Source organism: Muscardinus avellanarius, assembly GCF_963383645.1.
Source record: "Muscardinus avellanarius genome assembly, chromosome: 10".
Classification (NCBI taxonomy): domain Eukaryota; kingdom Metazoa; phylum Chordata; class Mammalia; order Rodentia; family Gliridae; genus Muscardinus; species Muscardinus avellanarius.
This window is the reverse complement of record NC_137796.1, coordinates 61732299-61742011: the sequence shown is the minus strand read 5'-3', so window position 1 is coordinate 61742011 and position 9713 is coordinate 61732299.

Genomic DNA, 9713 nt, shown 5'->3' with positions numbered 1-9713 from the left:
AAATTAAATGCGTACTCACTATTAGCTGTGTAAGATTCTTGCTTCAATATTTGAGTCTGATCATATCCAATCTTAAAGTGATCATGAGGACCAAGTGGACTTAATTGTTAGAATCAGTGCTTAGAGAGTACTCTTGTTAGCTTTTCTTCCTTTAAAAAAGAAAATACTCTTATTAGTACCGGGTCTGGACGATGAATATACTATGATCAAATTGCACCTGCAGTCCACTGCACTGGGGAAAATAATCACAGGTTGTGATACTTGTCAACTAGAGCAAATGCCCAGGGCAACGGGTTGGTGACCATAAGGAAACTTTAGCAAGGAAAATGACCTTCAAACAGCCTGCAATTGCAGATGGGATGGGAAGGGTGCTAAAATGAGGGAACAGGAAAGACTCAAATCCTTACAGTGGAGGTGGGAGAGGGCAAGAGCACAGTAAGGATAAAGAACTCTTGAGAAGTGAGCAAGCCAGGCGTGGTGGCACAGGCTTGTAATCCCAGCATTAGGGAGCCTGAGACCGGAGGATGGCGGTTTGCGGACAGCCTCAGCTACTACTTAGTGAGGCCCTCTGCAACTTAGTGAGACCCTGTTTCAAAATAAAGAATAAAAAATAGGGCAGGGGGTGTAGCTCAGAGGTCGGATACCCCTGGGTTCCATCCCCAGACCTGCAAAAAAAAAAAAAAAAAAAGGCCAGTAGGTTTCTGTAAGCCAGGAGAAAAAAACTGAGCTTTGATCTCACTTTGCTGGGGAATCAAGAGATTTATTTTTAGCAAGGTGCAACAATCTCATTTATGTTGTAAATGAGCCATTCAGAGAATACACAGAACACACTATAATATCTCTAGGAGAGCACAGACACAGCAGACAAGAAGGGCTTGGCTATGGAAATAGTCATCAGTATTTGAATGGATCAGACCATGAGCACGTGTGTTGTGTGCAGATTAAGACTGGCTCACTCCAGATTATCATTTTTAATTTTGGATAAATTGCTATAATACTAGATGTCAACCACTAAGCCAAGCATGGGAAGGAGGGATGGGGAGAGAATGGGGTGGGGATCGGGTGGGGGCTGACTGGGCGATGTGTGCATGTATGTCTACAAAAGTTTGTATCCCACTATGATGTATGAATATAGTGCACCAATAAAATAAAATTTAAAAAAAAAGAAAAAAAAAAAAAAAAAAAAGACTGGCTCACTCCAGCTAGGTGTGGTGGCCCACACTTGTAATCCCAGTATTTGGGAGGCTGAGACAAAAGGATCCGGGTTCGCGGCCAGCCTCAGCTATTTAGTGAGGTCCTTTGCAACTCAGTGAGACCCTGTTTCAGAATAAACCATAAAAAATAGGGCTGGGGTGTAGCTAGAAGGTAGAATACCCCCTGGGTTCCATACTGCAAAAATAAATAAATAAAATAAAGAAAGGAAGGAAGGAAGGATAAAGCCGGGTGTGGTGGTGGCACACACTTGCAATCCCAGCATTGGGGAGGCTGAGACCAGAGGATCACAGTTCACAGACATCCTCAGCTACTCAGTGAGGCCCTCTGCAACTTAGTGAGACCCTGTTTCAAAATAAAGAATAAGCCAGGCCTGGTGGCTCACACTTGTAATCCCCATGCTTGGGAGGCGGAGACAGGAGGATCGTGCATGTTCGAAGCCAGCCTCTCTGGTTTAAGAGACCCTGTTTCCAAATAAAAATATTTTAAAAATAGGTCTGGGAGTGTAGCCCGGAGGTAGAAAGGGTTCCAGAAACCCCAGTACCTCCAAAAAATAAAATAATAAAAAATAGGATGGGGGGGTAGTTCGAAGGTCAAAGACCTGCAAAAAAAAAAAAAAAAGAATAAAAAAATAGGGCAGGGGGTGTAGCTTGGAGGTAGAATGCCCTGGGTTCCATCCCCTGTACTGAAGGAAAAAAAAAAAAAAAAGACTGGCTCACTCCAATCCGGTAGCCCTCACTGCCAGGAGGACCAGAGCCCCTGAGCCCGCTGGCTTCCCCGCCCCACGGCCTCCTGCCCAATCTTGGCAGGGGTGACTAGAGCCCAGCCTTGAGCCTAGAATAGGACTTGGATTTTGGCCAAATGGTGAGTCAGTGTTCCTTGACACAGACTGCAGGTTTGATATGGACAGATACCTCCACAGCCCTGTGAGTCACACATGTCCAAGCATCCCACTGCTGGCAAGAAAAAAAATACAAGTATCTCCTTAATCTCCCCAGCCTCATTGTTCCCCATTCACATTGGCCTAAGCCCTTAGGGTCTCATGCCTACATAATGCCTCCTATCTCTTGTCACTTTTTATCTTACTCCACTTGTCAAAACTCTTCAGTGGGCCGGGCGTGGTGGCACACGCTTGTAATCCCCGCACTTGGGAGGCTGAGACAGGAGGATCGCACAGGTTCGAAGCCAGCCTCAGCAACATAGTGAAGCTCTCGGCAACTTAGTGAGACCCTGTTTCCAAATAAAATACAAAAAAAAAAAAATAGGTCTGGGAGTATAGCCCGGAGGTAGAGTATAGCCTCTGGGTTCCACCCCCAGTACCACCAAAAAAAAAAAAAAAAAAAAATCATCAGTGGCTTTCCAGTATTCTTCCTCTTCCTCCTCCTCTTCCTCCTCCCCCTCCTCCTCCTCCTTTTTCTTCTTTTTTTGTGGTGCTAGGGTTGGAACCCAGGGGCTTTTCTACCTCTGTGCTATACTCCCAGACCTATTTTATTTTTATTTTTATTTTTTGCAGGTCTGGGGATGGAACCCAGGGGCATTTGACCTCCGAGCTACATCCCCTGCCCTATTTTTTATTCTTTATTTTGAAACCTATTTTTTATTCTTTATTTTATTTATTTCACTGAGTTGCAAAGGGCCTCACTAAGTAGCTGAGGCTGTCCGTAAACCGCGATCCGCCAGTCTCAGCCTCCCAACTGATGGGATTACAAGTGTGCGCCACCATGCCCGGCTACCCCGACCTATTTTATACTATTATTTGGAAAGAGGGTCTCACTGAGTTGCTGAGAGTCTAAGTAGCTGAAGCTGGCTTCGAACCTGCGGGATCCTTCTGTCTCAGCCTCCCAAGCGGGGGTGGGGGGGGGAATTACAAGCGCGCCACGCCCAGCCCCAGTACTCTTAGAATTAATACAAACTCCTGGCTGCAGCTCCCCCGTTGCCCTCTCCAGATCTCTTACCCACTCTTCCTGCTTAATTCCTACTTAATGCCTCCCTTTCCTTCAAATTCCATCAGGACACATATGTAGGAATGAATGCCCAGGATTGTGTACACATGAAGATAGTTATGCCAGGACACAAGGTGATTGAAAGGTGGGAGTCACCCCTGCGCCACAGGGGGCGGGGCCGACTGTGGGGCAGGGGCGACTGGAACCTATCAGTGATCAGAATGGAAATTCATGTCCAAAGGTGAAATCAAAATGAAGACTGAGCTGGTGGTGGTGGTGCACACTTGTAATCCAGCATTCAGGAGGCCGAGACAGGAGACTCACGGTCACAGCCAGCCTCAGCTGCTTAGGCCCTTTGCAAATCGGTGATCCTCCAGTCTCAGCTCCCGAATGCTGGGATTACAAGTGTGTGCCACCACACCAGGCTCCATTTTAATATTTATTTATTTATTTACTTATTTACTTATTTATTTTGCTGTATTGGTAATCAAACCCAGGGGTATTCAACCTCTGAGCTATAAGCCCAGCCCTATTTTATTGTTTTTTTTGGCAGTACTGGGGATGGAACCCAGGGACATTTGACCTCTGAGCTACAACCCATGCCCTATTTTTTATTCCTTATTTTGAAACAGGGTCTCATTAAGTTGCTGAGGGCCTCACTGAGTAGCTGAGCCTATCCGCGAATCACGATCCTCCAGTCTCAGCCTCCCCAGTGCTGGGATTAAAAGTGAGCACCATCACGCCCATTTTCTTTTTTTCTTTTTTTTTTTTTTTGTGGTACTGGGGTTCCTGGAAGCCCTTTTACCTCCAGGCTACGTTCCCAGACCTATTTTTTATATTTTTATTTGGAAACAGGGTCTCTTAAGTCAGCGCGGCTAGCTTCAAACCTGGGCGATCCTACTGTCTCTGCCTCCCAAGCATGGGGATTACAAGCCTGTGCTACCACGCCCAGCCACGCCCAACATTTTTTATTCTTTTTTTTTTTTTTTTTGGTGGACTAGGGGTGGAACCCAGGGGCTTTTCTACCTCCAGGCTATACTCCAAGACCTATTTTATATTTTATTTGGAAACAGGGTCTCACTAAGTTGCTGGAAGCCTAAGTAGCTGAGGCTGGCTTCGAACCTGTGTGATCCTCCTGTCTCAACCTCCCAAGCGCTGGGATTACAAGTGAAGATTGGGCAGGTTTGAAGCCAGTCGCACTTAAGAGACCCTGTTTCCACATAAAAAAGTATAAAAATAGGTCTGGGAGTGTAGCCGGAGGTAGAAGGGCTTCCAGGAACCCCAGTACCACCAAAAAAAAAAAAAAAAAAAAAAAAAGGCTGAGCTGAACTGGTTGTGGTGGTGCATGCTTGTAATCCCTGCACTTTGGAGGCTGAGACAGGAGGATTGCACAGGTCTGAAGCCAGCCTCAGCTACTGAGTGAGGTTCTAGTGAGACCCTGTTTCTCAATATAAAATAGGTCTGGGAGTATAGCCTGGAGGTAGAAAAGTCTCTGGGTTCCACCCCCAATACCACCAAAAAAAAAAAAAAAAAAGACCGAGTTGGGCTTGGTAGTGGAGGCTTGTAGTGCAGGAGCCCCTGGACTCCATTCCCAGTACTGCAAAAATTAATTCACTAAATAAAAATAAAACAGCATGGTGGTGCACAGTGTAATTCTAGTATTATTTGTGAGGCAGAGACAGGAGAATTGCAGATACAAGGCAGGCTGCAGCAATTTAGCAAGACCTGCTTCAAATTTAAAAATGGCTGCTGGGCATGGTGGCGCACACTTGTAATCCCCATGGATGAGTGGAGGCTTATGGGCAGATAAAGACCCACAGTTGAGTGGGGCATGGTGGCTCAGGCTTGTAATCCCAGTACTTACAAGGCTGAGACAGGAGGATCACCGGTTCACGGCTAGACTCAGCTACTTAGTGAGGCCCTCCGCAATTTAGTGATAGAATGCCCTGGGTACAATCTCCAGTACTACATACACACACCAACACACACACAAGAAGAAAAAATGGGGTCTTGCAGTGGGGTGTGGTTGTGCACGCTTGTAATCTAGGAATTGGGAGCCTGAGAAAGGAAGATCACAGGTTCGAGGCCAGCCTCAGCAATTTACTGAGGTTTTCTGCAACTTAGGGAGACCCTGTTTCAAAATAAAAAATAAAATAAAATAGGACTGGGGGTTAATACCCCTAGGTTCAATCCCCAGTACCACAAAAAAGATGTCTAAGTTGCTGAGGGTGGCCCCAAACCTGTGACCTCCTGTCTCAGCCTCCTAAGTACTGGGAATACAGACCTAACTTCTCCATATAGGTGTCATTTTCTTAGGGGTGGTTAGTATTTTCATTCACACAAAATAGGCTGATAACTACTAATGTACTGATGTTTAGCATTTCTTCTTCGGGATATGGTGTGTGTGTGTGTGTGTGTGTGTGTGTGTGTGTGTGTGTGTGAGAGAGAGAGAGAGAGAGAGAGAGAGAGAGACAGACAGACAGACAGACAGACAGACAGACATAGGTAGATAGGTAGATAGATACTGGAGATTGAACCCAGGGGTGTTCTACCCCTGAGCTACATACATCCCCCCTTTTTATTTTTATTCCCCCCCTTTTTTTGGTGGTACTGGGGGTGGAACCCAGAGGCTTTCTAACTCCGGGCTATACTCCCAGACCTATTTTATATTTTTGGAAACAGGGTCTCACTAAGTTGCTGAGAGCCTCACTAAGTAGCTGAGGCTGGCTTCGAACCTGCGCGATCCTCCTGTCTCAGCCTCCCAAGTGCGGGGATTACAAGCGTGCACCACCACGCCCGGCTTATTTTTATTTTTTGAAAAAGGTGTTGCTAGTGTGCTGAGCCTGGCTTTGAGCTCACCATCCACCTGTCTTAGCCTCCCAAGTACTGGGATTACAGGCATGTGTTTCTTTTCAGTCATGTCCTGCCACTCTTGTCAGACCTGCGCCTTTGGGAGTGAGTTCCCAGTCTTGCCTCCAGTTACAGGGGTGTAATTCTAAAGCAAATTGGTCAGAATGAAATGTTTCCAACCAGACATCCACACAATTTTAACCTTAACAGGCATGCTGGTGATTTTTTTTTCCCCTCAGTGCTGGGGACTGAACCAGGGCCTTGTACATGCTAAGCAAGCATTCTCCCACAGAGCCACATCCCAGCCGTTATTTACTTTTGTGGTGCTGGGGATAGAACTCAAGGGCATTCTACCTCCAAGCTATACCCCCAGCTTGATTTTTTATTCCTTATTTTGAAACAGGGTCTCACTAAGTTGCAGAGGGCCTAAGTTTCTGAGGTTGGCCATAAACTCAGATCCTGTTTCAGACTCCCAAGTACTAGGATTACAAGTGTGGGTCTGGCCCTAGCCCTGTTTGTTTTTGAAACTTGGTCATTCCAAGTTGCTGAAGCTGACTGTGAGTCTGTGATCTTCCTGTCTCAGCCTCTCAGATATTGGGATTATAGGCATACACAACCATGCCCTGCTCCTATTTATTTATTTAGCAGTACTGGGGTTGGAACCCAGGAACATTCTACCTCCAAGCTACAGCTCTCCAGTTTTTTTTTTTTTTTTTCTTTTTTCTTTTTTGCAGTACTGGGGATGGAATACAGGGGCATTCTACCTTTGAGCTACAGCCCTAACCCTATTATTTATTCTTTATTTTGAAACAGGGTCTCACTGAGTTGCAAAGGGCCTAAGTAGCTAAGGCTGTTCTTGAACCCCGATCCTCCTGCCTCAGCCTCCCAAATGTTGGGATTACAAGCATATGCCACCATGCCTGGCCTATTTTTTCTTTTTTCTTTTGAAACAGGGTCTAAGTTGCAGAGGGCCTAAGTGGCTGAGGCTGTCTGTGAATCCTCTTGTCTCAGCCTCCCAAGTACTGGCCTTTTTATTTCTAATTGATTGCTAAATTGCCCAGGCTGGCCTCAAACCCAGGACACTCCTACCTCAGCCTTCTCAACAGCCGGGACAGAACCATGGAAGCAGCTACATGGTGGTGAGTTTTACAAACTGCAGTGCATCTTGGATAGCTCCGCCCACCATGTTTAGCTTTCAATACTGTCTGGCCAAAGCCAGGCGTGGTGACACACACTTGTGACCTCAGTATTCAGGAGGCTGAGACAGGAGGATTGCAATTCAAAGACAGCCTCAGCTACTTTGTGAAGCCCTTTGCAACTCAGTGAGACTCTGTTTCAAAATAAAGAATGTGAAGCCTGGCATGGTGGTGCACACTTGTAATCCCAGCATTTGGGAGGCTGAGACCAGAGGATCACGATTCACGGACAGCCTCAGCTACCTCAGTGAGACCCTCTTTCAAAAAGACAAAGAATAAAAATTGGGCAGGGGGTGTAGCTCAGAGGTCAAATGCCTCTGGGTTCCATCCCCAGACCTGCCCAAAAAAAAAAAAAAATTAAAAATTAAAAAAAGAATGTGAGACACTGGGCATGGTGGTGCATGCTTGTAATCCCAGTACTTGGGAGGCTGAGACAGAAGAATGACACAGGTTCGAAGCCAGCTTCAGCTACTTAGTGAGGCTCTCAGCAACTTAGTGAGACCTTGTTTCCAAATGAAAAAAAAAAAAAAATCTGGTCTGGGAGTATAGCCTGAAGGTAGAAAGCCCCTGGGTTCCATCCCTAGTACCACAAAAATAAATAAGTAAATAAATAAATACAGGGCTGGGGGTGTGGCTCAGAGGTAAGACTGCCCCTGGGTTCCATCCCTAATATCACAAAAAGAAGAAGAAAAAAAAAGTATCTGGCCAAGGTCAACAGCATGGCTGCCACTAGCACTCCTGTGTTGGGCCAGAACGTTTATTTCCTGTGGCAACCCTACGAGGTCACCACTACTGGACCTATAGGGAAAGTGGGACTCAGAGCTAATGGGTGCAGAAACGGAGCTGAAGCCCTGATGTTCTAGGGTTTGTGCTTTTTCTTCTACACTTAATACTTTCTTTTTATTTATTTATTTTTTGTGGTACTGGGCTACACTCCCAGACCTATTTTGTACTTTTCTATTTTTGGAAACAGGGTCTCTTAAGCCAGCACAGCTGGCTTCGAACCTGTGTGATCCTCCTGTCTCTGCCTCCCAAGCGCAGGGCTTACAAGTGTGCTACTACGCCTGGCTTACACTTAATACTTTATTATTTATTTATTTATGTATTTATTTATTATTTTTGGTGGTACTGGGGATGGAACCCAGGGACTTTCTACCTCCAGGCTACACTCCCAGACCTATTTTATATTTTATTTGGAAACAGGGTCTCTTAAGCCAGCAGAGGCTGGCTTCGAACCTGCGCGAGCCTCCTGTCTCAGCCTCCCAAGCGCAGGGATTACAAGCGTGCGCCACTACATCCGGCCTCACTTAATACTTTAAATGGTACCTTCTGTTCAGGTTTAAAACTTCTCCCAGAGTGGCTCTGTGGGCGTGGGCTGGTTCTCAGGGGATTGGGACGCTAGGGAGCCTCCCCGTCGCCTGCACTGTGTTCAGCTCTGTCCTTTGGGTGTTCTGCCTCCCCCTGCCTGGATGCACACTGCACAATCGGGCTGTGACACGTGGTTCATCTAACCGTGTGTCAAGAGGGCCTCACTGGCCAGATGCAGCCAAACTGGCAACTGGCAACATTCCTCTTTGACCAACCAGTGTTGGATCCAAACCCAGTTTCCCTGCGGGGATCTCCACCCAGTGGAAGCAGCACAGGCTGACCCAGCCCCTTCTTGTCTTCCTCTCAGCAGCTGACACAGCCATTGCCTCTCCTCTGGACTCCCACAACGCCACATTGCCTGCTTCTCCTTCTGTCTTCTGGCTCCCTGACCACCCTCACACGTGGGTCTTTCTCAGGGTTCTGCCCTGGTTCTGAGGGTCTTCTCTTTCTTCCAGAGGTCGCAAAGTGGCGGCCCGGCGGCCTCATGAGACCCACAAACAGATTTTGTTTGGTCCTCACAGTGTTTTGGGTTTTAATTTGAAGGCCATTCGGCGGGGCAAGCACTCTCCAAGTTCGCCACAGTCCCTGTCATTCCCTATCGTCTTACACCTGTCTGCTTCACACATTTTCATCACCTGCCTGGTCACTGAAGTCATCTGAGTTTTCAAAATCCCTGCCACACAGGCTGCCTGGGAAATCTCACCACATCCGTGCCTTCAGGTACCACCAGTGTCCCCTACTCCATCTTTCATGTACATGAGAATCACCGAGAGAGCTGCTGAAGATGTGATTCCCGGCCCCTCCAGCCCCGGTTCTGTCCAATAGTTCTAGGGCAGGGTTGGGAAACTCACATGCCTACAGGGGCCAGGCGGGTCACATAAATGAGTGAACTAGTCAGGTATAAGAAAAGTCGATGGCCAGAAATATAATCAAATTGGATCTTTACTGAACTACGGTGAAGGCATGGAACAGAATACAAACATGGATGATACTGGACTTTATACTTTAAATTCAAAATTGAAAAAATACAAATTGAAAAATAGAAATATTTAATTAAAATTCTCTTCTCTTTCGTTATTCTTTTTGCTCCTTTGAGTTGAGGCGGGAAGGCTGACATCTTCCCTTCCGCATCAAGATGCCAGTG